Below are 21464 nucleotides of genomic sequence, written 5' to 3'. Positions count from 1 at the left end.
TCTTGATATACTAGGCTATACCAGGCTATTCTGACATGCTGGGCCACAGGCTTTTCACCTAACCTAGATTCTCCTGGAGGGGCAAGCACAGAGCACAGCAGAAAGGCAAAAGACATCCTCAGACCTGGGGCCCAGGGCATCAGGAGAAAGAAGACAATCCCAGAGTCCCACCAGGCTCAGGGATGCCCCACATGGCAGACACCCCATTAACAGCCAGGGCAAGCCTTGCAGGTGGGCCAGCCTTCCTGAAGAAATGATGTGTGGGCCTAGGGACCTGCTTTGCATACATGGCTGCTGTTCAAACATGCTCCCTGGCTTCCAGGACAGCACAGGATGCTTCGCCAGCTGTGAGCTAATTCCTAGGCTGCTGGAGGAGGTGGGCAGGTACAGCTCCATCCATCAGCCAACACCTTGTCTCATTATGAGCTAATTTGTTCATCTGGAAGGCCTTCAAGCCCACTTCCCCAAAGGGCTCCTGGGTAGAGGAAGGCTAGGGGTCTGTTGACTAATGCCCTCCCCACTCCTTCCACTGGAACCCATCATTTCCTCTTCAGGAGATACAATCTAACACACACACACACATACACTCCACACCCCCCACCGCCTCTCCTGCCCCCTTAAATCCCATGGCTTTGTACAGCTGTTTCTTCCTCCTCCCTTCTCTACCTCAGTTCTCAAGGATTTGAGGCCTTTCTCCTTGCGGAAGATTTCTTTAATCTTTGCTGGCTGAGTGGTGTGGTCTGGTGAGGACAGTACACGGGAAAACAATGATGTCACCACCCGATGAGCTAAGACTTACTAAGAGTAACCGTAGCTGGAGTCATTCTAGCAACCTAGCCTGTCCTGACCCAGGAATGCACCTATTAATCCAGTCCCCGGTGTACAGATGGGGAGACTGAGGGCCCAGATAGGTGTGGTCACTTGCCTAAGGTCACAGAGCTAGCCAGCAGTGAATTTGGCACTCCAGCCCTCTGTGTCTGAGTCTAGGCATCACATTTATACCAGGCTCTCCTTTTTATAAGACTTACTTGTATTTTATGAGTATGGATGCTTTGTCTGCATGTAGTTCTGGGCACCACATGTGTGCAGTGCCCGAAGAAGCCAGAAGAGGTTGTTGTGTCTCCAGGAAGTGGAGCTACAGACGGCCATTAGCAACCATGCAGGTGCTGGGAGTCGAACTTGGATCTTCTGGAAGAGCAGCCAGTGTTCCTAACCGCTGAGCCATCTCTCCACCCCCTACCAGGGTCTCGTGACGGTCTCCTCTACCACACTGTGATGTTCACAATGTGAACCAGTACTTTGGTCCCGGATCCAGAACTCAGCACAGCGTTGCCCTCTGTAGTCAACCCGGAATGAATGGGCACAGAGCGCAGCCCCCTGTCTCTGCAGCCTGTGCTTGCTCATATGTTTGCCAGTTGAATGGGCTCAGAGGAGCAGAGGCGCCGCTCCTGGGCTTCCTATGGACACCTATCTGTCCTCAGGAGATGCCACACCTACCCCTTCCCTGCCCTGACTGGCAAGTGCCCGAACAAGAGTATGTCTGTACACCTGGGCGCCTGGGTGCAGGTGGACAGGCTCCCCGACCCTTCCCTAGGCAAATCAGGAACAGACTCGGCTGGTGCCATGTCCTGAGACTTTGAACTGAAGCAGAGAGGACCTCCTTGGTGCTCAGCATTGCATGGGGTCATTTCCACTTGGTACCTCTCCTGCCTTCTGTCCTGCAGAAAGACCATTCCACTTTGCTTTGAGGAAGCTGACCCCTCCGTTCCTAGGGCACTGACATTCCCTCCCACTTCAGATACGGTCACATGACTTTAACCGAGTGAATCAGAGCACTACTTACCCAAAGCTGGCTTTATTCCCAGCAGCCTGGGGTTACTAGGGGCCTCTTGCTGTCATAGGGGAAGCATTTACTAGGGTATAACCCCAAGAATGCACAACAGTTTAAGGCCCCCAATTAGACCCTGTTAGGAGGCTGACGGTTGTGGAACACAGTTTAGGGCATGACAGGAAGACTGTTGTCCTCTTGAACTCTTAGTAACTAAAATTACCCACAGAAGACCCATACACAACTGGGGTTATTAAAATTCCATCATGGGAGGAAGGAGTTCATGGGGCCCCACTTTTCCTGAAGCAATATAAGCAGTTAACAGTTGCTAGGGGGAGGCGGGCATCTTCTTCCGTGGTGTAGAAGGAGCCCATGTTCCTACAGGTAACTCCCATTGTTACCTAACTCCATTGGTTCACGACGATAGACTTGGGTACACCATCTCTTTGGTCTGTCATTGGTCCCTCACCTGAGATGAACAGATATTTGTTCAGTTACCCAGGACCTATAACCTAGGCTTTGATGATACAGCCCTTCAGATTCTCCTCTGGGACCTAAGCCACTTCCGGCTAGATTCCCGGCAGTTCTAACTGGCTAAGCGTTAGGGAAAGGAAGTACAAGAAGATGGCAAATGCTTGCTGGTATTTGGCTTTGGTTTGCCTCTATGCCCACAACTGACCCCCTCCTTCGCTGTCCGCAGGGAGCTCCCATGTTGCGTGGAACCAGAAGCAGGCCACGCACCCTCCGTGTTCATTCTCTGGGATCACAGGGCCAGCCCGAGGGCCCCTTCTTCTGCCGAGGCCCTGACTTACTAGATTGAGAATTTGACCTGAGCTTGACCAATGAGAGGCTCAGGCCTGGGCTCTGAATTTGGAGTGTATGAGACCCAGATGAAGAGCCAAGGAGAATTCACATGTGGCCCCCGAGGTGCCGGCCAGTCCCAAGACAGCTGTGAAATGCAGAGGTCTCTCAGCGGATGGTCTCTGCTAAATAACCAGGGGGCTGGCTCTGACTGCTGGTTGGGCCCTGGAGCTGCCCGCTCCCTTCCTTGGCCTTCGGCTCCTCTCACTTCCTATGGTTGCCCGATATCCCTGCCACCAGGTCGCTCTCTGTCGCCTACACGCAGCAGCCCTGGCTAGAGTGAGGGCCGCAGAGCTCATTTGCATGGGCCACAGCTACACCCGACACCCGAGAGCCAAACCATGGCAGGAAATGTGGTGACCCCTAAGACTCTCCTCTCCCACATCTCCATGTGTCTCTTAGAGAGACACGCAGTTGGGAACCAACAGGGTGAGTTACCACCTTCTTGTTAGTAATTTTTACACTCACAGTTGTTTCCTAATTTACAGTCAGCTGCAAACAGCACTTGGTGAGGGCACTGGTGACTGTTGGCCACATGTGGCTTTTGACACTTCTTCTGCTCCCTCTAGCAGAAATGCCACCCAGGGGTCATTGTGAGGAAGAGGACATGCTCTGGGCTTTCCCTGATGCACAGCAGCGGGACGCTCAAGTGGAGCAAACATCTGTATGTCCGCTCAGCCTGGACAGCAGTTTGGAGATGTGCCTCTCTAGGCCACCTCAGCAAGGTGACAAGCCCCATAGCAAGACTTGCCCAGGAGTGGCCCTGCTGTTACAGTTCACATCCTGTAGCTGGTCGACATGGATCTGAGCTTCCTGCAGCCCCACACTAGAAGGGTAATTCTCAATATTAACTCCTGATGTCACCTGGAGACCTTTTCTGCTACCTGAAAGAGGTATAATATCTCTAGTGCTTTGGGTTGATTTTATAGGTTGGAAACAAGGATAAAAACCTGTGTCACATAAAAACCTGTGTCACAAAACCCCAGCCCAGAAACACTGGCAAGGGGCTGTGATCACCACCCAGGAAAAGAGGCACGTTATTTAGCACACAGGAACAGATAGGTGCCCCAGACTCTGCACAAGCAGAACATCAAAGATTATAGTTCCCAGAGGACTTTAACACATTTGAGCCTCAATTGTTCTGAGTTTACAAGGTTCCCCAAGGCTGAAACAGCTGGTTCTTGGGAGCAGGGTCCTGCTGGGGAAAGCTGGGAGGTCTCTATCTTCTGTCAACTTCCCACTGATGGCTACCTTACCCCGACACTCCTCACCCACTGATGCCTACCATACCCCGACACTCCTCACCCACTGATGCCTACCATACCCCGACACTCCTCACCCACTGATGCCTACCATACCCCGACACTCCTCACCCACTGATGCCTACCATACCCCGACACTCCTCACCCACTGATGCCTACCATACCCCGACACTCCTCACCCACTGATGCCTACCATACCCCGACACTCCTCACCCACTGATGCCTACCATACCCCAATACTCCTCACCCACTGATCACTACCATACCCCGACACTCCTCACCCATTGATGCCTACCATACCCCGACACTCCTCACCCACTGATCACTACCATACCCCGACACTCCTCACCCACTGATGGCTACCATACCCCAATACTCCTCACCCACTGATGGCTACCATACCCCAGTGATGCCATGGTATTCATAAACATTACTTAGTGATCAACCTTGGATGATGAACGTGCTGCCCCTCTTCACTACCTCGTGGTCTTGGATGCTGGTACAGATCAGTGCAGAGCTCTCCAGAGAACAGCGCTGGACCATGCCTCAATCCCTATTTCCTATACTGTGAGTTTCCTGTATTGTGAGTTAAGCCCCTCCCCCCAAATTCCTATAATCATTAAGCTATTTCTGTGGATTGGTAGCAATTTAATCACATTATCCCAACACTCATCATCCACTGGTGCCTTCCATACCCTGACACTCCTCACCCACTGATGGCTACCATACCCTAACAGTCCTCACCCACTGATGCCTACCATACCCTGACAGTCCTCACCCACTGATGGCTACCATACCCTAACAGTCCTCACCCACTGATGCCTACCATACCCTGACACTCCTCACCCACTGATGCCTACCATACCCTGACAGTCCTCACCCACTGATGGCTACCATACCCTGATACTCCTCACCCACTGATGGCTACCATACCCTGACAGTCCTCACCCACTGATGGCTACCATACCCTGACAGTCCTCACCCACTGATGGCTACCATACCCCGACACTCCTCACCCACTGATGCCTACCATACCCTGGCACTCCTCACTCACTGATGCCTACCATACCCTGACAGTCCTCACCTACTGATGGCTACCATACCCTGACACTCCTCACCTTAGGCCTACGACCAGGTATACAGATGCCATCTCTTCTCAGTGGCCCCTTTCTTTGTGCCCTTGGACACTTCTCTGGGACTCCACTAGTTGTGAGCCTTTATCTTCCACAGTACATCTTAGATTCTGCCCTAGCAATCACGTTTCTAGGTACTATTTATTAACACTGCCAGGCTTCCAGGCACTCTGCAGAAAGAACATTTTGTGACTGCATGGTGTGATCATCCCATTCTAGGAGTAAACTGAGGCACAGAGATCAGAAAGAACTAGCAGGTCATGGTTTGGTACTGGGTAGTTGTGGAGAGGACAATACCAGCAGGGTAACAAGGCTGAGCTTGGAGCTAAGGGCTGGGCTCTCTCCCTTGTTATAGCTCCACAGGACAGGGCTCATATATCCGCTGGCAGACGACTGTCCTGGATATAGCTAGCTTTGTCCCAGCTCTGTCCCAGCTCTGTGCTATCCAGTGATGCTATCCCCACCTGGAGGACCACCTTGACTGTGACTACAGGCCACCCGTATATGACAAGGAAGGTCAGTCAGATCCTCTAGAGTACACAGCTGGGCAAAGTGAGTTGGGGACTGAGTGACCCATTTAAGGCATAGGCTACCTTGGTGACAGCCCACAGCCTGGGGCTGCTGTGCTGTTTTCTAGGACATACTATCTGGACAGGGCTGGCTCTTTCCTGAGTCCCACCCATACAGAGAACTTTCCCTCAGCAAGTGTTACTTAGTGATTTTAGAGAAGCTTCTGGAACGAAGAACTGGCCACCACCATGGATCAAGCTCCCTTGGGATCTGACTTCTCTTAGCAAGGCAGGTATAAGGAATGTCTTCAACGAGTCTGGCTTTCACACCCCAACATTGTCTGGCTGCCCAATACTCTCCTGCTGCTGCCAGGCCAAGCTTGGTCAGTGGTCAGAGGCCCACGTTGTACACAAGGAAGTCAGTGTTCCTCTGCTGAGTGTGCCTGCATGTCACAGTGGCAAACTCCATCAGAAAGTTGTGACCTAACGACAGTGTCTTTGGCCGCCTAATCAACCTGCTAGGGCAGCCCGCCCTCCCAGCAACCCCTGCTTCCAGCCATAGGCTGTGCTCTGAGGGGGTCTCCAAGGCTGACGAGTGCAGGACAAGGCGTACTCAGGTGACGGCCTGCACGCACCTTCTTGTCTCTTATTCAGGTTTGGGCTCCTTCTCTGAAGACGGAGCTGCCATAGAATCACGGGGTGAATGAGATGAGGAAGTAAAAGGCACTCAGTGGGCGCTACAGTTTTCTCAGGTGGCGGAAGAGTCCTAGGTCTGGGCAGGCAGGCTTATCTGTGCAGGCTTAATCATAAACCCGATGCTTATCTCACATGGGGGGGTGGGGCGCCCCTACCCAACTCACCCAGCCTGGAAGGTGTGGTCTGTAATGTGACCATCGATGCTTGGTAGATGTGCCTCAGCCCTGCGGAGCTGGGGATGAGGGGAGGAGACACAGTCCCCCTCCCACACCCCCCCCCACCCCCAGCTGATGACACAAGCTGGGCACTGCCCAGAGCCCTTTTCCTCCTCCTCTGAGTTGCCATGGTGACTGAAGCAGGAGGGACACCCGCTGATCTGGCCCTCTGCCAGTCATCTTCCCCCCTTCCCAGGCCCATTTTTATTCCAGCTCCTAGTCAGTGTTGTTGGGAGCACCTGAAAGGGGGTGTCCCTGGCTACAGGGGCAGGGAGGGAGCTAACTGTGCTGGTGTGTGTGTGTGTTTGTGTGTGTGTGTGTGTGTGTGTGTGTGTGAATATCTTGATGGATGCATATGTATGATAGTGATAAAATGGTTGTCTTGTTCTTTCTTCTCTCTCTCTCTCTCTCTCTCTCTCTCTCTCTCTCTCTCTCTCTCTCTCTCTCTCTCTGTGTGTGTGTGTGTGTGTGTGTGTGTGTTATGGTGGTTGATAGTTGTCTTACTGGATGTGTGTGCATGGGAGTGAACAAGTTGTTCACCAGTGTTCACCAGGGTAGCTGATGGCATCTGGGTGCTGCCTCGATAGTTCCTTCCTGCAACAAAGCACCATGATAATCCACCCCTTCCTTCTAAAGAGGCTGGAGTGTGTCTCGAGTCTAGGGTCCTCCTCTGCAAACAGGCATTGCTGTGCGGACACTTGAGCTTTTAAGGATGGTTCTGCCACCCCCGCATGCCACCCCTGGACAAGCCACATGACTCTTGGAACTTGTGTGGTGTAGGAACTGACTTCTGCCCATGTAGAAGTAGGGGACTGACCAAGAGGCAGTCCTGATGTTAGGCCTGAGTCCTCCAGTGTGGGAGGACAAGAAGATGGCTCTGTGTCCAGCATAAGTCATGGGAGAGGTGGGGCCCCAGTGGCAGCATGGGTGTATTCTCCCCTTGGGGTCCCACCACTTCTGAGGGAGATGGAAATAAGAACTCTTGGGGGCAGGCTCAGCCTGGGGATGCGGGGAAAGGCATTAGCTCCAAGCCTATATACCTGGAGAGACATGGCCCAAGAGCTGATACTGAGCTGTCAGTGAACACAGTGACATTGGCCTCTGCTTCCTTCCGGGACAGTTTCTCAAGTTAGAGCAGCCAGCGGGAGCCACGGGCAACAGAACCTACTTACCTGTATTCTCTCGAGGACCTTCATGCAGAAAGGCTTTGTTTGCTGTGTCCTGTGCTAATGGTTGCCTCTCCACCCAGGATTCAGTGCTTCTATCTGCATACCTGAAATGAGATCGTCCACAAACATTTTCAAACCACGCCGCCGTTTATAAACTTTTCCTGTGGCCTGGGCTGGAGAAGCCTTCCCAAGTGTTAGACCTCACAGAAACCCCAGACCGGAGATGTCATGAGACTGGCCCTGGGTCACATGGCTCCATTAGAGGCGCTGACTAGACCTGGACTTGAACCTTTGGGCTCTCAACAGAGTCCTGCTTCCATTGTCTCCGAAAGGGGAAGCCTTGTTTTGTCAAACTGAGACACTATGAGGGAAGAATCTATAAAAATACTTATAAAGATCTTCGCAAATGCAAAGTGCTAGGTCAGTGCTGAATAATTAATAGGCCTGGCTCCACAGGCCTCCTGCGAGACGCCTGGGAGTTGGCTTTCTTTGGCCAGGTGGAAAAAGTTGCAGAGAAAACTGCTAAGAAAGATGCGTGCTTCCCTACGGGTCCGGGAGGGGCCATGGCTCCCAGGAGCCATACAGCTCATTTACATCCTCCCTGAATGGAGGGCAGAAAGCCTGGGGCTGCTGCAAGGAGGAGGCGGGTCTATGAGGAGACCCAGACTCCTCATTATGTCCCCTCTGTCGCCCTGGGTTAGGGCTTCTCTGGCAAGTGTGGAGGAAGATTCCTGAGAGGTAGAATAATGGGGTGGAATGGAGCCTTGAGAAATGAAGGGAAGGAAGGGGGCCCTCCTTCCAAGGAGGACCCTTGATAAGTCAGTCTGTCACTGTCCCAGCCACCTGCCCCACGTGACCACAGAACTCTCTCCAAAGACCACAGTGGCTCCAAGGAATCAGACTGTAGCCTCTAGAACAGTTTGTGGCTATAAAAGCACAAGGCAGTTGGGGTGTGTATTCTAGCTACAGGAGCAGCACACGCTTCCCAGGAAACTCAGTTCACAGTTAAGTGAAAACACTTTACAGGGAAGGACATAGTGGCCCACTGGAAAACGTCCCAAGGGGCATTTGTCGGGGGGGGGGGGGGGGGGGGGGACAAGGAAGGCAGTTAGGCCTATTCAAATCCATGATAATAGGCTCCAACTTCAAATAAGCAACTTCAAATAAGTCTGGTTCAAGTGGGAATGTGTTCGATTTGTTTTCTGTTTCAGTCTGCAAGCTTCCAAGGCCCAACCATTTTGCAAGGATTTCTTAAGAGGATTCCTGGTACACAGACAGTTGTGTCTGCTTGAGGACCACACCTCTACTTCTATCTGGCTATGCTGTCCCCAGTGGTGAGGGGGTCTTAGGCTATTTTTTTGTTTGAGTTTGGATGGAACACAGTGAAGGGTACAGTGGGGTCATAGCTGCTCTAAGTCAAGCTGGGACTGTCCAGGGTGGCCTGCAGCTGCCTGCGGGAACATGCTGTGCCCACACTGGGGTATAGAGAGAATCTTTGTCCTGAGTGACTGAAGGCAGAAGAGAAAGTGGGTTGTGTGACCTTGTCCTCTATTGTATCAGCAGAAGATGGGCCACATCAGGAGAGAATCTGGTGCTTCAGAGAGATTCAAGACAGTGAAGGATGGGGCAGACAGAGATGGGGGAGCCCGGCCACCAACTACCTCTGTTATGGTAGATGATCAACCTAACGCCTCAGGCTTTAGGGTCATAAGATGGGTTCATAGGAGAACCAACCTGATCAAATGAGATAAAGTGGGTGTTACTAGACACCTCAAACTGGATCGCCACCCTCTGCCCTTGACGGGGCCTGGCTGGTGTTCTCCTTGGCCTGTCCCCTGGGAAAGCAACTTCCCAAACACTACCACCCAGCAAAGTGTCTGTATGTTCTAAGATGGGCAGAGCACCAACTTAATGTCACCCTTTACGCTTTGCAAATTGCATTTACTCCTCAGCAGCCTTGACCAGATTCTTTGCTCCTTGAGGGTAAGGCCACCTTTGCAAGGATCCTCCGCATGATCCTAAAAGGCTTTGAAGATAAAGAGAGGCTAGGTGTTCTGGGTGGTTTCGCCAGGCTAGCTGGCCCCAAGTGCATTCAAATGGAGACTCCCTCCTTCCACGGCTGGCTGAGTGGGAAATCCCCACCCCTTCCAGAGGCAGCAGCACAGGTGTGCTGTTGTCCTCTGCAGCAGCGCCAGCATCCGGCAATCAGCAGAGCAAACACGTTCTTTTGCTCATCTCTTTGGAAGACAGAGGTATTCCAGAGGGGTGGGCTGATGGATGAATCTGGGGGACAGATGGCCTTGCAAGGTGAAAGCATCTAGAGAGTACTCCAAGGAGGGCTGGTTATGGGTGCCAAGGGGCAGATGGCTGGGATGTCAGAAAGCCTCCAGGACAGGCTCCCAGGATCGGAGGTAAACACATCAAAAGAAGCCTCCATGTGGGCAGAACTTGCTGTCAGACTTGCTTTTACTCAAACTGGCTCACGGGCTTGCAGGCACCTTCGGCCATGTTTTCAGCAGCTGCTACCCAGGCAATCAAGAAGACAGAGGAGGGGCAGCACAGCCATCCCTGAGCCTGGAGCAGCTGCCTCTCTGCCTACTTGGCTTGGTCAGGCTCAGGACTGTCTTGTGTCCCCAGGGTTCTGCACCTGTGCATGCTCAGAGGCTAGGCTTTTGATGTCCCTTCTGACTTGGTAGGAGATAAGGCAAAGCCAGGCTCCCAGGTGTGGTCTCCTGGTCATACAGGTCTTCATCAAGACTTTCTCAAGGTTTCTATGGCCACCTTCCTACCCCAGGTCCTTCCAGCTGCCATTGGTCTGTCCCCAGGCACTGCCCCGAGGCTCTGCTGACTTCTTGGAATGAGGAAAAACAGGCCAGCCTTTAAGAACAGGGACAGTGGCCACTGCATAGGCCACAGCCTGGACTCATGCAAGTCTTGCCCTTCAACCTGGAAAATGAGATTTGACCCAGGTTTGCCCTACAGGTCCCACGTAACACACTCAGGAAGGCAGCTCTGGGGATCCACCACCAACCCACTCCCACATTTGTAGCCCCAGTGAAGAAGGAAGGCTCAGTCTACCACTCTGAGGTGAGAAATGGAAGAACTACCCGTTGGATGGTACTCTGGAAATGCCTCCACGAACGGAGTTACCATAGGCCAGGGGCTTCCTGGAGAGGCTGAGGTGTGAAGAGGGCCTAATGCAGGAGGGCCTTAGAGAACAGGGCCCTTCCCCTGATGCCCATGGGACTCAGGGCTACTATCCACAGAGCTGATCTGGCACGGTGGCATGGTAGAAGGAGACAGGCTGGGGACAGGATAGGAAGGGTGGTGATGTCGTAGTACAACATCCGACCCCTGGTGTCCTCTCTCTCCTTTCCTTTGCTTTCTGCTCAAGAGAGTAGTGGTAGCTGTTACTCGGGAGAGAAATGGTCCTTAAGGGGCAGGATTCCTGACCCAGGTCCCCAGATCCTGTCAACTCAGCCTTTATGGATGCTCAGAGGCTACAGGGGAAGAATTAGCAAGGCTCACCTGCCACTTCCTGTTAAAGTCTAGCTCATTTGCCTATCCTTCTTGTTTCCTAGGAGCTCAGCCAGGCTCATCCTTCTAGGTCTCCTTCATAATGGGTCTGTCTTCCTTCCTCCTCACTGACCCTGACCCAAAGTGCACTTGAATATGATATTCCTGTTGCTTCTTTTTCTTCTCCCCCCCCTCTCTCCCCCCACTCTTTTTTTTTTTTTTTTTGAGATTTGGTCTCGTGTAGTCCAAGCTGGCCTTAAACTTGCTAGGTAGCCAGGATGATCTTGAACTTCCGATCCTCTTGCCTGGAACTTCCAGGTGCTAGGATTACTGGCATGGGCTACCAAGCCCAGTTTATGCAGTGCTCGGTAACAAGTCAGGTCTTTTATGTATGCTGGGGACTTTCTCAGGCCATAAGACAAGCCCCTCGTGACTGTGATTTCATGTGGGTGTGAACAGTTTCTTCCTGTCTCTGGGCCATGGTGGATTCCCTAGCCTCCCGAGGAAATCTTCCTCTACCAGTGTTTCCGGAGGGCAGGGAGTTAGGCACGTGGATGTCTCTGCACCTTCCAAAACCACACAAACTGCTCCAAGTTTCTTAGCCTCTCGGACTCCAAACCCTGCACACGGAGACTCACACTGTCTCCTCAAAGGGTAATTGTAAGGTTCAAATGACCAAGAATGTGATGGGTTCTCAGCAGTGAGATCAGTAGCGGCGCTGGGGAAAGAGGCACTGCCACTTTTTATTGCTTGAAGTACAGCATGTGGCTTTGCCAAGCTCTTGAAAACCACTCTGGCAGGGTCCCCAGATCCGAGGATGAGGACAGACTAACAGGTACCTTAGTTACCTTGGCTTTGCCAGGACTTTGACCAGTGAGTCCCAAGCCTGGTCGAATAGGGGGGAGAGAGAGAGAGAGAGAGAGAGAGAGAGAGAGAGAGAGAGAGAGAGAGAGAGAGAGAGAGAGAGAGAGAAGAGAGAAGAGAGAAGAGAGAAGAGAGAAGAGAGAAGAGAGAAGAGAGAAGAGAGAAGAGAGAAGAAGAGAGAAGAGAGAAGAGAGAAGAGAGAGAGAGAAAGAGAAGGGTAGGAGAGAAGAAAGAGGAGAGAGGAGAGGACTGGAAGAAGGCAGGAGAGGACTCTGGGGTAGGGAAGGGAAGCTACTTTCGGAGCCATATCTACTGAGCACTCCGCACAAGGACCGGTTCTCACCCAGGATTCTCCAGGAATGATAGTCTGATGGTGGTAGGGATGGTGATAGACAGAACCTGCTGTGAGTGTCAGACAGAAACCGGGGACGCCAGCCCAGAGCCAATCCATTTTTCAGATGTTCCCAGGAGGGCTTACCCATAACAGAACTGATGCATACAGAAACCACGTCTGAGAGGACGCTGTCCCCCCTCCCTCGCCCATCTCGGCCCCTTGTTCTTTCCAGCCATCCAGGTATCCATCCAGCTTCATGGCTGACCTGCTCATTCCCAGAGAAACATTTGGGTATGCAGTCCCCTCGAGTCTCCCTGGCTTCACTCTTGGGGTACCTGGGTCACTTCAGAGTAGTTGGGGATTGAACCCTTGAGGCCAGAACTCTCATCTCCCTTAGAAGTGTAGGTGTGGGGTCACCAGCCAAGATGAGTAGACCTGGACCAGAGTCCCAAGGGGTTCCTCCCTCTCAGATTATAGACTCTCAGATCCCCATCGGAAATCAAAGCCCTGGAAGGGTCAACAGAGAGCTAGGGCCCGAGGCATGGAGTCCACACTTGGCTCCTCCACGCCTTCCAAAGAGGCCTGAGACCCCAGGAGCAAATGGGAAGGGACCACGCTGTCTTATGGCGCTGTCTCCACTCCAGGGTTGTGGGATCCAGAGCCCCCACACTGCCTGCCCTGAAGACCTGGGCGCCTGAGCGCCCGGCTAACCCGCACCGCCGCGAACCCACCTCTTGCGCCCCAGCCGCGTCGCCGGAGCTGTTGCGGTCCTTGCAGCCAGCCCGCGCCTGCCCTAGGCGCTCTCGGCTCCCGCCTCCCGAGCTCCGGAACACTGCGAATTCTCCGCACGGTTCTTTTTTGAAGGGACGTTCTTTTGCATTGCGTCAGGGCGGTTGCCTGGCGACCACAGAGCTATTCCGCCGCCAGCCTCTCGGCGCCGCCGCCCGCCTCCCATTCAAGCCGCGGCAGGTTGGCCTCCCGGCACCGCTGGCCCCAGCGTGCCGGGTCCTAAAGACCCCCTATTTTCTCTCCCCATGCAGGGCCCAGCCCAGCCAGGCGCTCTCGGAAAGCCTCAGACGAAATCAAACCCAAACGTTCATTTTTTTCCCATCAAGACCAAAGCCAAAAGAGTTGTGTCCCGTCCTGTCTACACCCTCAACCCCAGCCCCCAAGCATGGCAACGTGGCTTTGCCGCTGTCAGCAGTTCGCTGCGGGAATGGGCAGGGAAAGCCGGCTGGCTGCACTCCACCCAGGAAAGGCTTGGGTTCTGGATCCCAGCAGCAGCCACCAAGCCAGGCCAACTGCCACCAGCCCGAGCCTGTCACACCATCACAGGATTCTAGCTGGGTGGGCATTTGTGGGCAGCTCTGGCTTAGCTCGCAAATGGGGAAACCGAGACTCTGGGATGTTAAAGAGGAAAGAATTGGTAGTGCCCGTGGGTCTGACGGGCGCCTCTTGCCTCATTAACCACCTGTGCCTCGGTCTGTCTCTTGAGTCGTTGGTGTGGTTTTAAGAGGATGAACCTTGCCCTTTCCTGCTGGCTACAGAAGTACTTGAGGTGCCCTTCAATGCCCGACATCCCCCTCCCCATTCACCACTGTGTCTGAGTGGACAGGGTTATGAGTGTGCTGGGTGCCACATCTGCCACATCTGCCATCGGAGTGCTCCTTGTATGTCAGCTAATGTGATGGTGGAGAGGAGGGGCTTTAGGGGATTTGTTTGAGCTCAGTACCTGCTGAGAACCTCATGGAAAGACGTGTCATAGGAGGTCTGTAGCATATTCCAGAGAGTGAGTGTGCACTCGAGCGCGTGTGCCTCTCTCTCTCTCTCTCTCTCTCTCTCTCTCTCTCTCTCTCTCTCTCTCTCTCTCTCTCTCTCTCTCTCTGTGTGTGTGTGTGTGTGTAGAAGACAAAGGATGCTGCACACAGAGACCAGGAAGATAAAAGTCACCGCCCCGGGGGATAAAGATGGGACTAGAAGCCAGTCTTGACTGACCCATCACAAATCACTTGTGTCATACGGGAATGTCACTAGAGGCTCTGCACACCTGTCAGAAGCCAGAAGCCTCTCCTCTGTGACTTGTACATGACCCTGGGGTAGAATTAGGCCCCTCCTACAACAAACAAGCAGGCCCTGCAAGGTTGAAGATAGAGCCTTAACTCCCCCACGGCTACCTTTGAGGATCAACCATTCATACCAGTCATTTGCCTCTATAGTGAGGTAACAGGAGAAACCCCACCCTTTACTTTTGAGGTTTTAAAATTGAAGCACAAAATGCCCCGTCTTGCATCATTCCTGGATTGGCTTTCCACACCTCCAATAAAGACCTATTAATATCCTATAAATACCAGTGCCTGCCTTTGGCTCATGAGGACCACCTTAAATAAAAGACCTTGACCTTCTTAGGCTACTGAGGTGGATGGTGATACTCCTCTCCTCTCCAGAGAGCAATTAGGATGCCAAGCCCTGGGCCAGAGTCTGTCAGCTTCTGCAAGCTGCTCCTGGAAGAGACTTTCCCCACCAATGGCTTTCAAGAGGGAACCAGGAGGTGGTTGTCATTGGTGCATTTTCCTCCTTATCTCTCAGAGAGATCCATTCAGCAACAAGACAGGCTCCCATCCTGTAGGGAGCCCATCAGGTCCACTTAGGGGCCAGTAATCCTAGGCATGGTGCACACAACTTGTTACTAGGGAGATAATTGACCAAACATTCACTTGGTTGCTGGGGTCAGGAAAGGGGCAGATGCCTTCCAGGCCCAGGTAAAGAGGTAAAGAGGTGGATGGGTGTGGGCTAAGGGAGACGTTGGGGAGTGTTGGGGGTGGAAAGAACTGGAGAGAAAGAGAAGGACCTAATTACACACAGAAGTCCAAGTTGACTGAGGTCAGGGCATAGGTGTCGGGGCTGGGCTGTGGCACAGTCCCCAAGACAGTGGGGCTAAGAAAAGAACATCACAGCTTACCTGTTTTAGGAAAGCTGGCTGAGGAGTGAAGCAGGAGGCCTGTGATCAGGTGATTTTCTCTTTGAAGGAGGAAGGAAGCAAAGGACATACAAGGTTCTTTGTATTTCGTTGGTTGAGGATGCCAAGGGGGGTAGCAGAGAAGAAGGACTCAACAGGGCTTCAGGAGTTAGGAGGACCAGGGTCAAGTCTTGGCCCTGCTGGTATTTGGTGTATGGGTCACTGAGGTCCTTTGAGGTGCAGTGACTTTGGGGGTGAATGAAAATGATTCCTTGATGTTGATGCGTGGGTCAGAGGACTCCTAGGATGCACGTGGTAGCTCTACCTTGAGCCTGCTCCAGATCAAGGGGCTGCAGGGCTCAGGAGGTGTCTCACAGTCCCCACCCCCCTTTGGCTCTAACTCTCTGGGTAGCAGGGCCCAGGAAGTTCCTGGGGAAATAGCTGTGTTGGTTGGGGCTGGAGAGATGGCTCAGTCTGTAACGCGCTTGCCTTGTAAGAAGGAGCTCCTGGGTTCACTCTCCAAAACCTGTAAAAAAAAAAAAAAAAAAAAAAAAAACCAACAACAAAAACGTGTGTGGTCACGTGTGCCCACGCACACATGTGTGCAAACACACACGAAATAGTCTTGTTTGGCTATCCCCTTCGTGGCCTCTTCTTTGGTCTATAAAGACTCAGATGGAGGCTGGACAGCCAAATTGGGGGGGTCCTTTGCTCCGTTAAAGTCCCCAGGGCTTCATTTCCTCTGCTCCTCTGAATTCCCTAGTCCACGACTAAACGGACCCTACAAGATGTGAAATCAGAGCCTGGCCTTTGAGGGTCTGCTAAATGTGTATTTGTCAAGGCAGAACGGAAGAACAAACCTTAATTTTGAAGTTTATTAGTTTGATTTATAATGTTCAAATATTTAGACACATGGCGCGTGGGCCTGCTTCATTGCTTTTGCTTTGGGCCTCTCAAATGTCAGAGATGTGGGCATGATTCCAGCCTGGGGTGCCGGTTTGTTTAAGGAACAGATGACAGGGCACCCTGTGCATAAGCCAGGGCTGTCACTGTCCTCCCATCTCCACGGTGGCCTCCGCGAGCTTTTCCTCTCTCCTGTGAACACATGTAAGAAACGGAAATGGAGAAAGTGGTTCCAGGTCTGGTACCGGCAACCGCACAGAGATCTCCCCAGCACGTGTACCATGAGAAAGAGATCAGCAGTCACCGTTACCACCCACCGGTGGTGTCCAGATTCCAGTCTCAACGCTGTCGTTAATCAGATTAGCCCTTTTGCATCTGGAACAATTGATTTCTTTTCTGGCCTCCTCTGACCCTGGTTCTGTGATACTCGGCACCCACTGCCTAGGATCCATCGCCTTGGCAATGGCAGGAGGTGGATGCTGAAAACCCACACAGCAGGATGCTTTTTGGTGGACAGTGCAAATCTGGACCAACAAGAGGCCAAGGAGGTTTGAGGAGAGGAAACAGTGCAGCGAGGCCCACATGAGCATTTGATTTGAGACACTACTGAGCAAGGCGGCAGGTAGGAGCGGGGAAAGCCTGCTTATGGTAGTTACTATCTTCACCTCGGTGACCGAATCTCAACAGAACATCAGGGAGGAAGGATTTATCTGGACTTGTGGTTCAGAGAATTGCAGTCCATCATGATGGAAAAGCATAGCACCCAGAGCGGGCCAGTCTGCTTGTGGTAGCAAAAGCTTACACAGTAACTTCTCTAGTGATGGGGACAAGGAAGTCAAGAGCTTAGACCTGAAATGGAGCTGGGTTATTGTGGCGGGCCATGCGAGGGGACCAACAGGCAGCATTGGAACTCACGGAACATGGCTGGGTGGTTGGCAAAGCCACACCTGAGTGAGCCTTGGAGAGGCAAAGCCCCGAGGACCTCATGCTGTTACTGAGCATACTCTGATGGCCTTCACGGTCACCACATCCCCCATAATCTATGGGTTGTATGAAAACTCTCAGGGGGGTTTAACCCCTCACTGGGCAATTAGTGGTACTTACAATAGTAATGATTGACTTTTTCCAAGCATTGCTTCGGAAGCAGATTAATGATTCAACCACCATCATTAGAAAGAATTTAGACATGTAGGTTGTTAGTAAAGATAGATTAAGATGTTTTTGTTAACGGCTTTGAGTAGAAAATCTTGGGGAACAAATTAAAGTTTAGAAAGGCACATAGTTGAGTGAAGGACTCGTTGAGATCAAGAAACAAGGACAATGATAGCCTGGCTATTGCTGGCTAATGTACTTTTCTTGCTGGGATGGGTTGGTGATCACGGGTGATAACTAATTCCTTGTACCCATTTCTGCCCTCAGCTTCCTGATATAAAAGACTGCTGATGAGTGGGTATGCACTCTGAGAATTTAAAGTAGAGCTGACTGATTGTTTTTCATGTGTAAAAGTTTAGATTTGTGATTCTTTTAAGACTTCTTCTAAGATGACCTTTTGAGATAAATAATGAAGTGATTGATGTAGCTGAAGTTTTCCCCAGTCTTGCCCAGCCCCACGGACCCTACTGCCGCTTATAAAATAATCACTCAGAAGCTTATATTAATTAAAACTGCTTGGCCATTAGCTCAGACTTTCCATTGACTAGCTCTTACATTTAAACTCAGCCCATTTCTGTTAATCTATATGTTGCCACCTTTTCCGTGGCTTTACCTGTGTAGCACTACATGCTGCTCCCTGGACTGCGAGCTGGCGTCTCCTGACTCAGCCTTCTTCTTCCCAGAATTCTCCTTGTTTGTTTATCCTGCCTATACTTCCTGCCTGGCTACTGGCCAATCAGCATTTTATTTATCAACTAATCAGAGCAACAGATTCACAACATACAGAGCAACATCATCCACTTTGTAACTGCAAAATGCAGCCTGCCAGTAAAAGAACTGACTGAGAAAAATACCTTGCTTGCTTCCATTCTGTTAATCTATAACAAGCCGCTTAGGTATGAATGCATGTGGGTTCTTGGGACAACTTGTTTTTCACCCGAAATATACAAAATGTTTAATCAGGTAAGGGATACGGAAAAGATGCTGTTTTTTTTTTTTTACTTGTATTCATTGTAATCATTCACTTAAAAAATAGAATGTAACCACATTGTAATTTTTATACTGCTTGAAAGATTCTACTGAGGTATGTAAGCTGTAAGAGGAAAAACAAAAGAAATGAGAAAAGAAAAACACTGAGAAAGATGGAAAAGGAGAGTTAGATGGAAGACATCAAGATTGGAACCAGCAGGGTAGGAGAACAGAACAGAAAAAGAACAGAGTAGAACAAGCAACAGAAAGAATAAAAAATGAAGAACTAAGCTTTGGCTCTCAGTCTGTCTGTCCAGTAGTTAGCCAGCTCTCTATCTCCTTTTCAGTTTCTCTGTCCTGCTGAAGGCTTGCTATTCATCAGCACCCTAGGTGAGATCCTGACATGTTGGTAATGTGTGTGTGTGTGTGTGTGTGTGTGTGTGTGTGTGTGTGTGTGTGTGTGTGCCTGGTGTTCCACTTTTTTTGTTGGACCTAGAGAGTTAGGTTTTGCCCCCTCATCAGCCCCAGAGAATTAAGTTTTACTCCCTCAGATAGAAAAGTCAAGTTGAGTGATTAGTTCCCCAACTCTGTGGATCCCCCTCAATCTCTGAGCTGCTGGAGGCTGGTCCTTACAGCAGCAATAGGTTATTATTCTCAAACCTGTCCATAGCAGCCTAGCTCCAAAAGCCATCCAAATATCCAACCTCCCCAAACAGTGCCACCATCTGGGGACGAGGGGTTTAAACACATGGTCCCATGCTGGACAATTCACATTCAAACCCAAATATTGCTTGCCCAGTGCCACACTAAACTCACAATCAGATGACCCTACACAAGCAAGAAGACATCTAGAGCCTACGGTAGAGCACTGCCTCTATGCAAGCCAGGCCAGGGAGGCCCAGTGACTTCTCAGCTCCACTGCCTTCCTCACACAGAGCCAGCAGCTGATCAGTGCTGACATATACAGGCCTGATGAACCGACTCCATCACTCAACCCCCAATAATAGATGTGAGGTGGATGAGGGGAGAAATTGTTGCTTGATATGATGGATCAACCTAATCATTCTGTCAGCAAGAAAATCTAGACATACATCAGCAGGGGATTCAGAGCTGGGGGGGAGGCCAGATGGTAAGAGATGTGGAGTATTTGCCCATATTGTCTAGCGAGCAGGAGAGAGCTGGGGGAAGGGTTCTGGGCACCTTCATCTTCACCTGAGTTTTTTGGGGGGAGGGTGTCCTGGTGGTTCTGGTCCTGCCTATGGAGATAGCTACCCTGCTCTGCCTCTGCCTCTTGCAAATGGGCTGCTTTGGGCAAATCCGTCAACCTTTAAGCCTCAGTTTCCATGTCTAAACACCGAGGCTGCCTGTCTCCCATTAATCATGGGGTGTGAGGGTTAGAATCACTGGTTATAAATGCCTAGTGTATTGGTTGGCTGGACACAGGCACACACTAATAGTGTTCCTTATCTTGTCTGCCATGGAGGCCACCTGAGAAGGGGTGTGGCTTTTTCCCAGTTAATGTCTAACAAGCAAATACTCCCTTAGCTGGCAGAGTGGAGAACGTCTTAGCTGCCTTCTTTGTCCAGGCCTGAGTTTGGCCTGTTTGGAATCTGACACCAGAAAGACAGAACAGTATAGAATGGGGTGTCAACAGCCATGCCACAGTGTTGGGGCACAAGATCATGGAGTTCTTCTTGGCTAAGAATGCAGCAGACCATCTAGCAAGGGCCAGCAGCCATTTCACTGACTCACAGTAAGGAATTTGCCTTTGTTTCTGCTTCACAGAGAACTGAAGTCATAAAAGCAGGATCAAGGGAGCCAGACCCACAGGGCTGGGCTTGCTTATCGTACTGGAGACTATAGAGAAACTGAGGAGCACAGAGAGAAGGCACCTTGGTAGGGGCCTTCAAGAGACGCCTCCAGCTAGTGTTTTTCAGTTCAGCACACAGTCAGCCTTCCTTCCAGATGGCCCTTCTGGAAGGGTTCGAGAAAGTGAGGAAGAGGAGGAAGGAAAGGGGGAAGGGTTGGGGAAGACCCCCTTCTACAGTGTCTGTCCTGTAAGATCTCACTGTTCGCCCCCATCCTGACCTCAGTTTCTCCAGCCACTTTTGTGGACATCTCTGCACCCTTTAAACATATGCTCATGGTATGGAAGGGGTTGGATTGTCTTTGAAGCTTTCTAAGAATGAGAAAGCAACCTGTTGGCGGTGCCTCAGTGTGATGGTAAACACTCCGCTCAGCCTCTACTCTCCCCCAAAACAGTTGCCCCAGCCCTGGAGCCCAGCCATGTCAAGTACTCAGGTCTATGAGAGTTCAGAGCCTGAAATATTAGACTAGGCCAAACGCTAACACAAAAACAAGAAACAGGCAGAGGGTGAGATTAAAATACATGTTCTGAGGCTGGAGAGGTGGCTGAGCCACTAAGAGTGTGTACTGCTCTTACAGAGGACCTGTCTTGAGTTCCCACCATTGATGCAGGGAGGCTTATGACCTCTGGGGACTCTGATGCCGTCTTATGGCCTCTGTAGGTATCTGACTCTTGCACACACCACCACCACCACCACACATATACACATACATACACACAACAAAATAACAAAGGTAAAATTCTTCAAAACTCTTGTTTTGAACCTCCTTCTCCAAAAGGCTCCTGGTCCTTATTTGTACATCCCACTCACAACCAGACATGCTCACGTGAATGTATCCATAACCAGCTGTGTGACTGACTGGACTTTACAAATCTGGTCAGATATTCATTCCTATTTGCAGATACTAGAATGCATGCTTTCTCTATTCTACACACATATGTGTACACACACACACACACACACACACACACACACACACACACACACACACACACATTGCTGCCCCTGGAGGACCTGTTTTTCCTATCACCCAGGACAAGTTGATAATGTGTCATACCCCTATGGTCATTCTTCTCTCCTCTGCCTTCTTTGGATAATTCAAGTTCTGTGAGTTTTGGGATGGCTGTGCATTCATTTGTGTTCTGGAATGTTCCTGGGGCCCAGTACAGGGTTGGAATGTAAAAGATGCTGTGTAGGTGAACTGGTGCATGAATAGTATACATCCTTTT

At 51.2% G+C, this 21464-nt stretch overlaps 1 protein-coding gene across 3 annotated transcripts in view; it reads right to left on the bottom strand.

The window, feature by feature from the left end:
- Fam167a (family with sequence similarity 167 member A) overlaps positions 1-13691 on the bottom strand; it is a 31867-nt gene extending 18176 nt beyond the window's left edge. The window contains exons 1-2 of one of the 3 annotated variants that reach the window (XM_006995981.4): positions 13119-13691; positions 7677-7777 (exon numbers count right to left, since the gene is read on the bottom strand). The gene's annotated coding sequence lies outside the window, so the exon portion shown is untranslated. Of the gene's footprint in view, positions 1-6228; positions 6367-6453; positions 6476-7676; positions 7778-13118 lie in introns of those variants that run through there. The other 2 variants (XM_076545178.1, XM_076545177.1) reach the window with 2 other exon arrangements.
- Between the last annotated feature and the right edge of the window lie 7773 nt (positions 13692-21464).

Source organism: Peromyscus maniculatus, chromosome 9, assembly GCF_049852395.1.
Source record: "Peromyscus maniculatus bairdii isolate BWxNUB_F1_BW_parent chromosome 9, HU_Pman_BW_mat_3.1, whole genome shotgun sequence".
Taxonomy (NCBI): Eukaryota; Metazoa; Chordata; class Mammalia; order Rodentia; family Cricetidae; genus Peromyscus; species Peromyscus maniculatus.
Note: the sequence above shows the minus strand (reverse complement) of the source record. Positions and strands in the feature narration are given on the sequence as shown.